Here is a 17,346-nt window from a genome sequence, read left to right as displayed (position 1 = left end):
TATGAATATGCATCCTGAGAAAGCATTTAGTCTTCAATTTAAAACAAATTACCTTACCTTAAAAGTACAATTTTTTAAAAGTCCTTAGATTGATTTTTATAAACTAAAATAATAGGGAAGCTAGAGTAATAGGAAAGTTCTGAGAGTCTCTTTATTAAGTAAATGGTTTTACAAAACAATCCCACAGAATGTATCTTTAAAAGAAATTTCTGTTTTATACATGGAATCTTCCTAAAGTGAAGACAGGTATCCATAAGGAGGATACATTTGGCTGAGATAAACCAAAGGTTAACATTTATGACGTTCACCATTCTATTGTAAAATATTTGTTATCTGTGCCTTGATTATGAATGACAGTTTTTTTTTTCAAAAAATTGACTGAATTAGGTTCAGAATAGGTCTTTAGGATGAAAATGTAAATGCATGTCATTTAAATTCACTCACAGAATTCATGTGACCTTGCCTCCTACTTTTCTTAAAAATTTGAGACCATCTCCTAGGACTGCCACCCAGTTTCCTCCTCAATCCCTTTAAACTTCCTTAAAAACTTCAGAATCTTCTTCTGTTTATCTTTAGATGGAGAAATAGTGCTTCTCTTTTCTGAGTCCAGCCTCTCTCTTTCTCCCAGGTCTTGCCCCATCCATCCATGTGCACTGATCACTTCCTCTGCCTCTGGCTCTTTCTTCCTCAGTCCCTGCTTATCTCCCATCAACCTTCTCTGTCCTATCCTCTGACACCAAAAGTTATGTCTTACAACTTAAAAAAGGAACAACCTTATTGCTCTGCCTCCATTTTTAATACGCTGATAGCAAAAGTGAGGAAAGAAAGAAGGGAGCCCTGGAACATATTGAGAGGTAGGGAGTCTTGATCCACTTGGGGGGACAAAGAAAGGAGCCCCTCTGAATTGTAACATGTCTAAGCAGCTGGGTTGGGAAGACTTGAAATCAGACTAACAGAAAGCAGGGCAGCCAGCCCCTCACTAAACTTAGACCTGGAAATTCCATGTGGAGTTGATTCATCTTGGGGTACTTGCTTGAGGCTTCTGTTCACTCAGTTGTGAATAGTGGTGACATAGGGAGCAGAAGTAAAAAGAAGCTTGAATAGTCCCATGTTCCCTAAGGCGGTGTTGGGGTCCTATCTCTGAGAGCACAGATCCACTTTCTCTGTGCTCTGAGTACCCGGAATGGACAGTATTTCTCCTTTGGGCAAGACTCAACAACTGGCTTTAACCCCAGAACATTTTTAGAGAATGTCCTCTGTCTGTCACTGTGGGGGTTTGCAGAGGTGGGATTGTGACAAAGACGGAGCCCATGTACAGTCGTGATTAAGGAGCACTTTCCTCCAGTCACACTGGCTGGGTCCGCATTCTGGCAAAGCCATTTCCTATACATTATGTTGGCCAAACTAATTAACCTCTTTCCATTTGCTTCCCTATCTATAAAACAAGGAAAATAATAGTACGCACTTCATGATTATTGTGAAGATTAAGTGAAACAATGTCCATAAACTTTAAAACAACATCTGGCACATAGTTACTCCTCGATAACTGTTAGCTATTATATGAAATACATATTCCAGAACAATAAATTCCTACCTGATCATATACGTGTGCGTGCGTGCGCGTGCGCGCGCGTGCGCGCGCGCACACACACACACACACACACATTCTATATTAAATGCTACTATTTTCATAAAGCCTTTTTCATTTCTTTCCTTTCTTCCTTCTTTTGCTTAGCAAATATTTGGTAAGGACCCACTATCTTCCAGGCACAGAGGATATGGTGATCATCAAGGTGGACCCAATCCCTGCCCTCATAGAGTTGTTGAACAGACCATTTTGGCAAAGCACTATAAACTTTATGATAAGAGAGGCATGGGGCCTAACAGGCGAATACACGAATGAATAAATTATGAATGGATGTTTCTAATTACATAAATAAATTTTTATTATTTAGTTATTATATAATTAAATTATATAATATAATAATATTATTTAGTTAAATAAATATATACATAAATTTTTTAAGTGTTTTGATACTGAAAATAAGTAGAAATTTCTTCAAAACCTGTGCTGGTCTCTTTTTAGTGCCATTTCGGCTATGAATCATAACTTCTCCAAGGCCCAGAGTGATTGTGGGTCTGCATCCAACTGTTGTTAATCGTCTAAACAGGTAGCCGGGATCCAGGTAGAGCAAAAGATCCAGATGAAGGAGATATATCAATATCCTTCCAAAGATAGGTCATAGGAAGTAATTACTATCTGCCTCAGTTCCCAGCCTTCTCACTTTTCCTACTCTTTCATGCTGAGATTCACTGGCCAGGGATTGTTCTTTTTAAAAATCTGTTTCAGGCTCTATTGGAAGCTGAACATAGCAGGAGAAGCATTCAGGCCCATGATGAATCAGAGCCAGACACAAATAGAAGGCTGTGGACTCTGGGGCTTCAAAGGGAGACATTTGGGGCAGTTGTGTGCCTGGAGGTGCTGCTTGCACTTGCTAAGAGCCAGAATCCAAAGGAGGCAGCTTCTGCACCATGCATAAACAAGGGAAGTGTGTTCCTAGCATTCCTCTGGGAACCCGGGGCAGCTCAGATTACCCATTCCCCAGACGCAGTTTCCTTTCACTGGGGCATCTTATATTAAGAGGTAGACCAAGGGGTACACTTCCAGAGTGGTGCTTGGGGGATATTTGTAGTGGGCGTTGCATGATTCATTCTCCCAACACAGTATAGAAGACTTACTCCAGAGGATATTATATATTTAAAAAACAGCATGAAAAAGAGGGAATCTGACTTTCCCCCACATATTCCAAAAAATGTAAAGCAGTTGTTTTCTAAGTCTTTAAAGTGTGTGTGTGTGTGTGTGTGTGTGTGTGTGTTTTGTGTGTGTGTGCACATGCACGGCCCCAGTAGGTAAGGAAGCAATCCCAGCATAACATTCATTTTCTGCCTGGAATATTATGGAATCAAATCTGGATTAAAATTGGTGGTTATTTTCAGGTTCAGAATCTGTTGTCTTTTTACCTTAGCCCCTGATGTTAGTGGAAACTTTGTGTATTTGCCTGTAGAGGGAATTCAGGATGAGACTGTGAATACCTAAAACTCAGCTTTGCATGATCCAAAGCATCAATAGGCTCACCACCGGAAAGCCAAATTTCTAAGACCGAGCCCAATAGTCCACTGGAAATTGAAAAACCCAAATTACTAATGAGAGGGGAAGAACCCACGTACTCACTTCACTCCAGCAGATCAGAGGACTGCCCGTCCTGCAGGAACACTGAAGTAGAACAACAGTGGGCTCAACGTGTGTGTCCTGATTAGTCTTCTCCCTTTACCGGCCCAGTCACTCACCTCAGGCCAAGTACCTGACCTTTCTGCTCTTTAGTTTCTTCACAAAAATAATGACGATGATAATAATAATAATATCCATCCCTCATGGTTGCTGGGAAGGTTAAATGAGATTTTAAACATATATGTGAAATAGATGTTCTAACACTTAAGATTTTAAAAAGTGTTTTTTAGAAACATTATCCTACTTGATACTTCTGTGAAACATCTGGCTTTGTAAAGTCATGTATCATAGAATTCTGAGTGTGATGTTCGTGTTCTGCTGTTCTCTAGGTCATATATCTAAGAGAATGAGGCAATTCTCATAAGCCACGGTTCCAAAGGCATAGGTGAATGTGGAGTTCCTGCTTTCACTAGAGAAGTGCTTTTGCAAAACTTTGGCATTTGGCCACAGCCCAGTTGTGGCCAGCCACACAGTTGAGTAATTTCTTTTTTTTTTTCTGCAGTGTCCACAAAATCTCCAGTGAATGAGTCTTCTATGTGAAAGGTCTTTAAAGCACACGGTAACTATGTGATAATTAATACCAGATAGTATTTGGAAGCATTCAGAAGAGCCTATTGGGTATTTTAATAGCCCAATGTCTGCCCCATTCAGCTGGTTATGGATATCTGCAGAGGGGATGCCTCTGTGGGCCTGCCTAGAATAGAGGGGTTTGGCCCTTCCAGGAGCGGGGTGCAGGCTCTCTATATGGACGCCAGGGCTGCTGCCTAGTCCCATTGGCTGTGGCCAGACGTGAGGTAGGGCCAACTGATGGTTGACTGCAGGGCCTCCACAAGCCCTTTCCTATTTAAAAACGGTACAAAAAAATGCATCAGCAAAAAACCACGTAAATGTCCCCAGAAAGAAACTCATAAACAATTTTCCATTTTTCTCACTTCTGAGGGCTGTGGACATTCATTCATTCATTTAGCAAATATTTATTCAGAGCTTACACTTCTAGGTTCTGCAATACAGCAACAGATAAAACAAACAAAATAATCCCTTCCCTCATGGAGCTTTTATTCTAGTGGGGGAGGAAAATGACAGACTTTTGTTTTTAAAGAAAATTATGCAGTATCCTAAAGCAGGGATGAGGGATAGGGAGTGCAGAAAGATGTGTGGTTTGCAATTTTCAACAGAAAGATTGGGGACGACCTCACCCAGAAGACAACATGTGAGCAAAGATGTGAACAGAGTGAATTCAAAATCCATAGGCCTCTAGGGAAGAGTATTCCAGATTGTGGGAACAGTAACTGCAAATTCCCTGAGGTGAGATCATGTCTGCGAATTCAGGGAATTCCATCAAATTCATTTATTAAATCTGTGTTGAGAGCAAACTCCATGCCAGGCCTCAGCTGCAGGGGCCACAGAGGTAAAAGAACATGGCTCCTGCTCTGAAGGCGGGTGCAGTCGGGAGTGCCCCATATCAAGGCTTAATAAATACCAACCTAAAACCAACCATGGAGCTCCAGCTCTGCAGCCAACCCCAGAACACTTCTTACAGAACCACAGTCGTGTTCCTGCCAAAACAGAAGGCAGGAGCAGTGGTGCGCTCAGCGGGAAATATCAAACCCTGGGTTGCCCCAGGATTCAAAGAAGCTTCGCAGCACATCACACCAGAGTAGGGTAAGAGCCCCCACATTACTGGCAGGAGAAGAACTTTTCCATAAGAACAAGGCACCCTAGCAACATAATACCATTTTATTATTCAGGGTCTGACAGCAAAGAATACACAGAGGAGGCAGGGAAAGCTTTGGTGTTGTATGATGAGACAAAAGGTCCCAGAGGTTTAGCATACATTCACTTAAAACAAAACAAAACAAAACAAAAAAAAAACATCGCTTGTAATTTTGTAACCTCCTTAGGGTGTTTCAGATGGTTTGTGAAGATCAATGTTCTACATGTTCAAAGAGTTTAGGGAGTTTTCAAATCTTTCCATTCAGACTGGCCTGTCATAAAGAACAAAGGAATATGGAGTTTCTTGCAGGGATCTGAATCCACACAACAGAGCCTGGAGATGTTCAATCAACAGAGATGGCCTTTGAACTTTCCTCAGTCCAAAAGGGGAAACGAATATATTACTCTGTAGGCACCTATCAACTTGCCGCCTTTATCTTCTGTCACTAAAATTGGTTTTGTAATTTTTACTTCTGCAGCCACGCAGGGGCCACTATTATAAAATAGTGGTTAAAAGCTTGGGCTCAGATGGGCCTGAGTTCAAATTCAAGTTCGACTACTTATAAGCTGTGTGACCTGAGGCAAGTTAGTTGAGCTTTCTAAGTCTCAAGTGTCTTTTCTACAGGATGAAAATAAGACTATCACCTCCTTCAGAATGTCGCAGTGAGCGTTAAGCAAGAATGCGATTTGTACAAGTCTGATATATGGTAAACATGGAACAAATGTACACTATATTTCTTTTCTGTTTTCCCATTAGCTCATGTATTTTAGTCTTTATTATTCCTCTTCTAAGAGGAGCTACTAAAATGAAAGATGAGTGGAGATCCTACTTTCATTGAGATTGCATTGTTTGGCCCAAAGGGGGAAGACAGCTTAGAGAAGCACCACATATAGGGCTTATCTATTGCTCCAAAGGAGAGGTTGATAAACTGTGCCCCACGGGCCAAATCTAACTCTCTGCCTGTTTTTGTAAAGTTTTTGTGAACACGGCCACATTCATTTGTTTACATATTGTCTATATCTGCTTTTGTGCTACAATAGCAGAGTTGAATAGTTGCAACAGGGACCCTATGGTCTGCAAATTCTAAAATATTTACTATCTGCCCCTTTACAGGAAACATTTTCTGACCGCTGTTCTAGAAACTTAAAAAATCCAATTTTTTTCAAGTCACATAGCTCTGAAACTGCATACGTCAGAAACTCATCTCCCCAGTGGAAAAATAATAAGGCTGCCTTCAAGAAGTCTACACATTTTCTTCAACTGGCCAATGCCAGGTGCTATGTGAGGCCCCCAGGGACAGAGATTCATAAGGCAGCATCCCTCCTGATAAAGAATCCACAGTGCACTTGTTGATCAGATGAATATGCACAAGAGGCAAGTTCTCCGGATGGTGAGAACAAATGTCTCAGGCAGCACTGAGGCCACTGTGGTTCCTGCTTCCTTTCCATACGGCCATCACCTTTATCCCAGAAGCCAAGTTTGAAGAGAGACTCTTTGTGGTGTCCCATTGCACTTTCATGTCCGTAAGACTGTACTGAAAACCACTGAATGGTTGAGGATACCCTAACAAAGAACCATTCGCGTATTTCTCTGGCAATGATGTGGAGGGTGGAATAGGCTAGACAGGAAACAGGAATAGGGAGCCTTTGGCAGAGGTCACTGTTCCAGTAACAGGGGAATGCAGGCTGTTCTTGGGCAATGGCTAAAGAAATGGAAGGAGGCTGGCCAATGAATCAGAGGTTAAATAAAGATAAGCACGAGTCAAGTTGCAAGGGAGGAATCACTATTCATTCATTTAATAGATATTTATTGGATGCCTAGTTCATGACAATTAGTTTAAGGCACTGGGACTCGAGACACAGTAGTACATGAGACAAACAAGTCCCTGCTGTCATGAAACTTACATTCTAGTCAGAGGAGGCAAGCCATCTTAATATGGGCTCCTCCAAAAAACGGACCATGAGACAAGGATTCGAGTGAAAATTATTTTTCTGGGATATGATCTCAAGCACAGTGAAGGAAAGAAAAGTAAATAAAGGGGTATGTTAATGAGTAAGCCACTATTGTGAGCAACTAAGTCTTAATTTCATGTTGTATCCTCTGAGGGTATAGACCATGTCTCAGAATTTTCCCAACAAGGAGCAAGGATGCTGGAATATTTATCCACCAACTCTTGTTCCTCACTGATGGAGGCTCATTTGGGTGGGTGGGAAGGAGAATTAGCTATCCACCTCTCCCCTCCCTTTAAGGACAGACACAGGAAACCTTGAGCATGTATAGAAAATTCTAAAGGTGACTTCCCAAGTAGATCGAGGCAGAGTATTATATCTGGCTACACAGGTGACAAACAATGAACAAATACCCAAGAAAATGAGATGGTGGCAAGTATTATGCAGGCAGTTAGAACAGGCTGATGGGATAAAGAGTGACTGGAAGGCTAGTTTAGATGGGGTGCTTAGAATGATGAAAACAAGGAGGGGCCTGGGAAGCAGCATTCAGCAGGGCAAAAAAAGGAAGTGCAGAGTTCATAAGACAGGAAAAAGAGGAGAAATAGAAGGCCTCTGTTGTGGACACAGGATAGGAGGCAGGGGAGAGTGTTACGGGCTGAAGTCCCCCGGTAGGTAGAGGCCAAACCACAAAAGCTTCATCAGCCAGAACAGGGCATTAGAATGTCATCTGAATGTTTTGGGCAGTCACTGAGGGATTTTGAGCAGGAACATGATATGATCTGATTAACATTTTTAAAAGTTCATCCTGGTTACTCCTCTTCCCTTCCCCTTTCTTCCTAAATGGTTTAGTCCAAAAGCCATCAGTCAGGGCTGAGCAAGGTTGACTTCTCCACCTTGTGTGGATGTGGAACAGGTTGTCTGAATCCAAGTAGGGTACAGAGAATGTCCATGTGGATGGTGAGAGTGGTGGGTGGCAGCTGCCTGGCCTGAGGTGTCAGAGCAAGAGTGGGAGGAAGGAAGGTTTTCCGTGAGGGTTAGGGGGCTACCCAGTCAAGATGCTAGAGCCCAGGTATGGTAAGGAAGGCATCCATATGGGATAGAAACCTGGTATGGGAAGTCAGAGTCCAAGCTTGGGAAGGAGGACATCCGTGAGAGGGGTCAGTGAAGCAGTGACCCCACGTGACGTGTCAGAGCCCATGCACAGGGGAAGGATGTTCATGCAGGGAGGTGGTGGCCACAGTGGTTCAATGCAGATTGAGCAGGGTGTCAGTTACGGGAAGGTGCCTGGTGTGGGGAAGGTGGAGCATGAGGGTGGTGCAGAGAGTATAAGTGTAGGCAGCCCTGTGCTAGTGACTGGAACCCACACAGGGTGAGGAGAGCATCACATGGGGCACAGCTCAGTGCTGAGTGCTGGGGCCCAAGGTAGGTGAGGAGGCACTCGCTTGAGGCAGACAGGTGGGAAATAGCCCAAAGTAGGGTGTCCGAACACAAGAGGGTGAGGGAAGCAGCCACATGGAAACAACAGTGGAGCCCACGTGGGGTAAAGGAAGACGTCCACACGTGTGTTGAGGGATGGGGGTGTGACAGCACCGAGATTTGTACATTTGGGAGCAATGATCAAACAAGTAAATATATTAAGGATAATGGGAACCAGGTTTCTCACTGTCGGAGAAGGGCATTACAAACATGGAAAGGGAGAAAACTAGAATGGACCCTGTGATGTTAGATTAGCCTGGAGATAAAGGTATGAATGTATGATTTGAGGGTGGTGGGAGAGGTCTAAATGTATTTACCCATGGATGTATATACATGCATGTTCTTCACCTCTACCTGCTCAGTGAGAGGGTCTGGGAGCAGCAACACTTCAACAAGAAACACACCAAGCACCTAAATCTTGATTTCTTACTACTGTTCTTCACAAAAAGGAAGCAGTGTACTTCGGAGAAATGGCAGATTTCAAGGCTGGGACAAGGAATGCACAAAATAGGCCTGGAAGGTCTGGTGCCAGAAAGTAAAGAGATACTCAAAGATGAGTATATATCAAAGGGACAGCTTAAAGGGGCTCCTGCTTGCCAACTCTAAGATAATTTAAGCATCAAAATAATGACAGTAACGTTATAATCCATTGAATAAAATAAGAACTTTAAATCCATATAGATATAAATAAATGAAGATATTGAAATTTGGTTGAGATATGGAATATTTATATAGTCTCAAAGTAACTCCCCACAAAATACTTATTCATTATAAAAAGAATCATTTTGTAGTAGAGGGTCCTGTCAGACACCACCTTAAATCAACTAATGAAAATTAAGAACACAATAACGAGATAAATGAAAATGTGATGGGATACAATGAAGGGAACACAGCATCGCTTCTGTGATGCTTCTCACCAAAAATATATGTTTAATTTAATCATTAGTAAACCTCAAATAAAACCAAATTCAAGGATATTCTGAGAAATAACTGGCTTGTCATTCAAAAATGTTCAGAGTCATGAAACTCAAGTAAAGACTGAAAAACTGTCTCCAATTGAAGGAAATTAAAGAAACAGAACAACTATATGCAGTATGTGATTCCGAATCCCATCCTTTTGCTGTAAAGAGCATTACTGAGATAATGGGCAAAACTTGAATGGAGCTTGAGAGTAGATGAAATCAAATTATTGTATTAGGCTATATAGGACAATGTCTTCATTTTAGAAATATACTAAGGTATTTGGGAAATGATAGGCATCAGATTGGCAACTTACTCTCAAATGGTTCAGGATTTAAAAAAAAAAAAAAACTGTACCATTGCTGCAACCTTCCTTCATTTTGAGATTGTTTCAAAATGAAAAGTTAAAATTTTATATATTCACTTTGGCCATTTGATTTCCTAGGTCTTTGCACATGCCCCAACCTATCCCTAACCCAGAAGTCCCCTACCCTCGAGAACCCCTGCTTGTCCTTCATTTCCTCTGTGAAGGTAGGGTACCCTTTATAGTATGTACTGTGTCCCCAAGCATTGAAGTTTACCTGTACATGTCTACATTTCTATTTACCCCAAAGGGTAGAGTCCATGTCCATCACACTCACACCTGTGTTCCTAGCACTTTGCACCACACCTGGCGTTGTGCTTGATAATCAACCACGGAAAGAAGGAGAAAGACAAAGTTATAGTTATAAATTTGGAATATTTTCTAGAGCTAACCGAGTTAAGAAAAGCAGATGATTTGTATGCTGCCTGGCCTGTGTTTGAATTACAGCTGTGTGATCCTGGACAAGACTTAGACTCCTTTTCCACACATGTAAAACGGGTTGTTAGACCGAGCAAACGTAGTAAGATTTGTAAGGCATCTAGCAGAGTCCCTGACACTTAGCAGGTAGGCAACAAATTTTTGTTTCCCCTTTCTCCTTAAAAATAGGAATAAAAAATTATCAAAGAAGACTAGAAGTTTAGAACTCCAGGTTATCTCCTGACTTCACGATAGCTTTGTTATATGAACTTGGATAAGTCATTTCACTTCCCAAGGCTTCAACTTCCTTCTTGGTAAGATGGGAGGTGGGAAAATGGAGAGTGAGAGGTGAGCTTTTTTTTTTTTCTTTTCCTCCCCTCTCCTCTCCTTTCTTCTCCTCTTCTCTTTTTTCTTTTCTTCTCTTTTCCTCAGCCAAGTTATTTATCCACAATTCTCAGGTCATTAACTCTCAGCACTTCACTTTCTTTTCTTTGGTCTTTTATTTGGGTATAACTTACATATGCTTGGTTCTTTTATGTCCATCACAGTCCCAAGATCTCCTAGTTCTAAAGTTTAAAATACGTTCCCTTTTTTGGATGATGATACAGAAGGTGAAGGATAAGAGAGATTTTTGCTGTATTTATTTATTTTTTATTTTTATTTATTTTTTGTTTTTGTTTTTGCTGTATTTAAAGGACGGTCCTCAGTTTTAGCAGTCAAGGCATGCAAAGTCCCCCTCCTACTGGACTGCACAATTCCTCATTTATACCTGCTGAAAGTATAGGTAAATTGAGAGGCGGTGGTATTGTTAGGTTACTGTTGAGCGCATTAAAAATTTATGAACCATCAAGGAACTAGCACACAGTTTCAATTCTTGCTGCATTTTTCCTTATTCATAATTATTTTCCTAATTGCTTTTTCCCTTAAAAATGGGGGAGCCGAGACCTTGGATATTTGCCTAATGGCTCAAACAGAGCCATGACCCATTGCCAAGTCTTTCAGGCCTTTTATAGCCTGGGGATATTTGCCATTGAAAGAAAGCCGATGGGTTTGATTTTCCTGAAAGAGATATTTTGCACTGACCTCTGGCCCCATTAAATACTTTGGCCATTGCCCATTCACTGTAATGGGAGCAATAAATTTGTTTTAATTTAGGATGTCATCAAGTAGGGGATATTGACAAAGACAAAACAATGTTCTGAAAACAGCCAGGATGAAATCATGAATAAATAAATATGTTGAACTTAGCTGAAAAATTAACAAATGCTTATTCATAAGAGTCTGACTGGACTATTTCAAAGTTAGGCCAAAGGTGATCCCATTTCTAATAGAAATGTCGTCTTTCTCTTTTGGCCAGAGAAAAGGTGGGCTGCATAGACATTGCAAAGCATAGAAAGGCATTTATCCTTTGTGACAGATCTGTTTTAAATAGATCTATTTGTTTTCGGCTAAATGCCAAAAGGAACAAGCCAGATGACTCTAGTAGCCTTTTCTGTGGCAAAGCATTTATTTTCCTTTCTAAACACCTTTATTAGGGAATCACAGCAGGCTGTTTCTCTGCCTTTTCTTTCTATTAGTCCCTTAGATTAGTGTCAAAGAACTGAAATTCTGGTTAGATGTTACCTGTATGTGATTCATTTTGAGTGAAAGAAATGACTTTTAACTCAGATACATTCCTCTTGAGGAAGGGGATAAAGGTGCATATGCCATTGATCCCCTTGCAATTATTCTTTCATAAGTAACATCATTCTGACAGATGGCCAGAAAAAATCCTAACAAACCACAAAGCATATTTGCAAAGCTGTGAGGCCTTGAATGGTGTTGACTTTGCAAAGTCCAAATGACGAAATCTTCTAGGGTTACCGGTAGCCTGAAGGCATCTTTAGCTGCATAAAAACTAATTGGACCAACTTGAAGGCAAGAAAGTTGTGCCTGAAGGCTTTAATCACATGAGTAACCTAATGGTTTTCTGTTCAACATAGCCAGGGCACTGTTTAGGAAGATGAATCCATGCATGCAGCTTAGGAAACCTTGCACAAGATCAGAGGGTTGTGGGGAGGCATAAGCATCTCATTTAGAAAGCTTAGCGTGTATGTCTCAAGTTTTGGCATCCTCGCACATGGACAGGTAAGCCGTTGTTGGATAGGGGAAAGTAAAACTTTTTTAACAGATCTAACCAAGCAGGACATGAGAAAGCTGATTCTGGTTTCTCTATGATGATGAAAGGTATTTCTCTATGAGGAATGTAGTGTTGGTCTTTATATGCAGAGGGTCCAAAACTCTGTAACTCATGACTAATTCAGGGAGCTCCCCAAATGGTAACAGACCAACATGTTTGACATGTGCTGCTATTAAATGTGGTGTGCTTTACAAGAAAGACCATGGACTGGAAGTCAAGACATTTTGTTCAAGTTCTGGTTCTGCCCCTTGTTAGCTCCATGAGTTACTGCAGATTATTCAAGCTTTGAGCCTGGTATAGGATGGAAGTAAAAATAATGCCTTCCCAGATACTTCGTGGGGGTTTTATAAAAATGCTCTAAGCTAATCAGTATAAAAGTATGTGCCAACTACAAAGCCCTCTACAAATCTAAGAAATCATTTATTATATCATTATGGTAGAACTTAATGTTCTACGTCTCTTTGTTCTTATTTAGTTGTTTTAATTTAATTTACTCTTGCTTTCAAGCCATGCAGACTCTATTCATTTGCTATAATTCACCAAATCAAAGTCCCCGGCTCTGCAAAACCCACACTTGGAAGAATGTGATAAAAATGGTTTCTTTTGGACTAGATGCCCACCTGATGTCTTCTCTGGAATGTAATTCAGTCAGAAGCAATTATGGCACTAGCAGAGATTCTGAGAATTCATGAAATCCCACAGCCAAAACCATGATTCATTGCTCCAATACCAAAAGCATTTGGCAGGCTGTAGTTTGGAAGCCACAATGCTGGCTGCTTCTGAGGCTCTAAATGGGGCCATCTGAACTCGTTGTGGCCCTCCCCTGCTCCCACAACTCTGGAGAGAAGACATCAGATTTCCCCAGACTCTCTTTAGACAGTATTTTTCTTACTTCCTCATGGGCCTTGCTTAGCAATATACCTTTCTGGATTAAGAGATGACAGAGTGTTTTGGAGTTTTTCTCCACCTCTCAGGCATTACAACATGAATATTCTACAAATTTATCTTCTATAAAAACTTTTGCAAAGCAGCTCAGGAGTTTTTAGTACCAGCCTTACACAACCTGTCATTCAAATCCTTAATGATGGGTTTATGTGAAAGCGATTTCTCCACACTTTTCCTTTGCTTCATCTTAGATGGCAGTGTGGTTCTTCCTTTGAAATAGACCACAGAAGAGATGGTTCCTTCAGGCAAATATCAGGGTTCAGTGACTACTTGAAATGAAATGTGTATAGACAAAATGCGGCAAACACCACCTCGAGTAGTAACAGTAATGGGTAGCCAGGTATGCTGTGGCATATATGTGGAAATTGGGCATTCGGCCCTGGCCAAATCGCAGACACTTCAGGTAAGGAAGATAAAAATCTTCTGCCTAAGTGGGAAATGTAATCTCACTCTGCCTTTCCAACATACGAAACCAGTTTCACAAAGTCTATATGGTTCATGAATCCCTTCCAAAGAATCATAGAACATAAGAAATGGAGGGACCTGGAATGTCACATCATTTGGATCCCTCTATAGAACCCACAGCCATGAGGTACCCCAGCCATACCTCAAAAATTTCCAGGGATGGGATGGGACAATATCCCCTTCTAGAACAACCCAATCTATTTTGGGACAATTCTAACTTCAGGAAATATGATATTTTCTTTTAACTATTCCCAGTGTCTAAGCCTCAGCTTTTACCCTTTTACCCTACTTGAAGTCTTTATCAGTTCTTCACTTATTTAAGCAGTGACAATTCAATCTAACCACTTGTCATCTGGCACAGATCTCCCCTTCTTACTTCCAAGCAATCAGGAGAAACTCTGTCCAGTATCTGCGGGAATCCAGATGTATGTTCTTGCCTATGAATTTCCCCTCTAAATTTATCCTCAACAAAAAGAAATAAAGCAAATCTAACATGATGTTTCTTTCTTACTGAACCCATGGTAGCTTCTAGTAATCAGTGCTTTTTTTTTTAAGTGTACATAAAAACTCTGTTTTAATATTCCTTTCTGGAGTTTTGCCTAGAATGTACATTAACCCACTAGTTTAGTTTATAGACTCTGCCTTACTCCTGCTCTGAAGAATTGAAGCTATATTTGGGTGTATTCTATCAGCTAGCACTTTCTGCACTTTTCATGGCTCTTCTGTAATCTTACATACGTATTGATTTACTTCTCTTTGGATAATACTTTTTGCTTAATGTGCTTGTCTGAACATTGTTATCTCTGCATTCCTTTCAGCCAACATAGCCTCCTAGTTTAGAATGTTCTTATCTTTGCTCAGGGTGCGTAAGTCCATTCACAGACCACGTGACTGACTATAAACATGCTAGCCTGTGCCTACCAACCATGGTCTGCTTGGCATGCACACACGAAAATACAGATTATGTATTTTGGATTTTAGTATGAACTGGCCTAATTAGCTAACAATCTACTAGGTAGTCCATACCCATAAAGCTTGGATTGAAAAGCAGGAAATATTTTTTGAATTTTAGTTCTGCTCTTCATTTTGGATAAATTATTCATTCCCTGATGCACCTTTGTAAGAGACAATGGCTGATGATTGTGTTTATCTTTACATATACACCACAGAGCTAATTTGAACTATTTAGCCTAAAATGACTGAAGCCTTTTTTAGTACTTAAATAAGATGTATTGATATAATGGCGTAATGTGCAAAAACTAACCTAAAGATTCTGTTGTTCTCTTTAAAGGAGAAAACATCATGATATTCCCATTAAACATATGCATAAAATTACCCATATAATATTCTATATCATTCATATATATGCCATATATATATATGTGTCATATATATATGACATATAGCATCCTCTTAGCATAAGGAAGGCTACCTAGTTGACTAGTAATATCGATACACTGCAAAACTGAGTGCTTTTCTTACCTGCCATTAGTTCACATTTACTTTCATTGAATTTGTGGGGCAGCGGCATCACTGGACATGCCGATTTTCACTGACCACAACTTCAGCAAACACAGCTCCTGTCCTGCTGGTGTGTCTCTTAAACTCCGGGCTTCTGTGAAACTCCCGCTGAAGGCTGGATGCGCATGGGTTGAGGACAACTAGTTCCATTGATCAGGGTCTGGTTTCCTCTGCTTTGTTTGACCTGGGCGTGCTTAGCTTCCATCTGTCTGTCATCCTAGAGCAGTATCCAAAGCCAGCCCATGTAGTATCTCTTGGGCAGGAAGGTTAAGTCCCCTGGCATGAACTGCATTCAGCGACTGAATAAATAAGACAGCTTGGAGATGGGCTTTTATTCATAGGAAAGCAGATAGCCTTTCTGATGATAAAATATTTATTCCCTATTATCTTGTTGTTGCCAAGACTACTATGGACAGCACATTTCTTAAACGGAGCTAGAGTGCTAAAGAGGCTTTAGTAAGTAAATTTTAGGGTATTAGTAGGATACATTTTATTTTGAAAAATATCTCGAATGACATTCTATTGCCCAGAACTGAGTGTGATTTACCACTTAATGTCGATTGAGATAATACCATGTCCCACTTGAAGTCAATACTTTTTCTTTTTTTTTAATCATTGCTTTCCTCTAAGAACTTCACTTTATTTCTTCAGAAAGTGAGGCCAAACATGTGGTCATTTTAAGGCAGCTAAGTAAATTAAGCAGTGTGAATTTATATTAGAGTTTAGAAAAATCTAACTTCTTCAAATGAATATTTTGTAATAACTCTGTTTTACACACTTTAATTATCTTAACTATTTACAAAGTACCAGCTAAGCCTCGTGGGGGATCCAAAGATGTCAGACAGGATCTCTGACCTCCAGGATTATTGTTTAGTGGGGTTCACTACATACAAATACAGATGGTGCTACACCAAGGCAGACTCTGATAAGCACTGTGGTAGAAGTATGAAGTACTAGAGGGGTATGAAATGCTGGGTGGGGTTTCCAAGAAGACTCTGAGAAAATGTTGCCTTTGAGTTGGACCTTGACAATTAATAAAAGTAGGTAACGTTTATTGAGTGCTTCCTAAATGCTAGCACTGTTCAAAGTATTTTAAACTTATTAATTCTTTAGTTCTTGTGATTAACTTTATAAGCCAAGTTTTGTTATAATTCCCATTGTATAGTTGCATAAACTGACATGGACACAAGAGAGACCACAGATATATAATTCACTGACAAATGTGATTCGATATTAGGGTGAAGGTTTCAAAGGCTTCAGGTTTTGAGTCTGAAGAAGTAAAAAGGAAGCAACCCCATTAACCACTATGGTAAAAGAGTAGAAGTTGGAGGAAGTGAAGGATTAATGAGGGCTGGGAAACAGGAAGAAATTCCCATTTGAATAGTGGATAAGCACGCAAGCTTTGGAATCTAAAAGCCTTGGGTTTGAACCATAGATGAGCCAATTATCAAACCTGTGTGACAAGTTACTTAATTGCTCCAGCCTCAGTTGTCTTACGTGTAAAATGACAGAAATGATTTGGTAATGATAAGGATTAAGTGAGATGAGAGAGGTAAATGCTTACTACATCAAGATCATGCAATAAATATTATCGCCACTATCTCTTATAATTACCATTATAACAATAGCAATATAATAATAACAATATCTCTTGGCATGTGGTTTCTTGATATTATTACTAAGATAATAATGTTCTGGTTATTAGTTCCTTTTAAATAAGGCTTACAATGATACTAACTCAGGTTTTAGATTCATCACTCCTTTTTATTACACTTAATCATCAAAACAAACTGGAAATTATTTATGTACTTTTCCCATTTTACAGATAAATCAACTGAGGCTGAGAATGGGTGGCATGCCCTTTGTAGCCTCCCTGGAAGAGCCAGGACTCACACCCAAATCTGACTTACTCCAAATAATTCTGAACTCTTTCCCAACTAGTCACTTGTAGCATTAAAAACACCTTTGTATCACTTTGTCAGTTTTCTGGGATCTATGCCGAGTAAATAAATTATGTTTTATAAAAATGTTATTAGCAAACCACCACCATGGTTTTCATAGTGTGAA

The 17,346-nt window shown here is 40.2% G+C and overlaps 1 protein-coding gene across 1 annotated transcript in view; it reads left to right on the top strand.

Annotated features, from left to right (window-relative positions):
- The window catches only part of TNNI3K (TNNI3 interacting kinase), a 314,577-nt gene that overhangs the window by 293,856 nt on the left and 3,375 nt on the right, over positions 1-17,346 (top strand). The window lies entirely within an intron of this gene.

Source organism: Eumetopias jubatus, unplaced genomic scaffold, assembly GCF_037043125.1.
Source record: "Eumetopias jubatus isolate StellerSeaLion01/CBP00866 unplaced genomic scaffold, mEumJub1_p1.0 scaffold_4, whole genome shotgun sequence".
In the NCBI taxonomy this organism is placed as follows: Eukaryota; Metazoa; Chordata; class Mammalia; order Carnivora; family Otariidae; genus Eumetopias; species Eumetopias jubatus.
The sequence above is the reverse complement of the archived record's forward strand: the minus strand, read 5'-3'. Positions and strand labels throughout refer to the sequence as shown.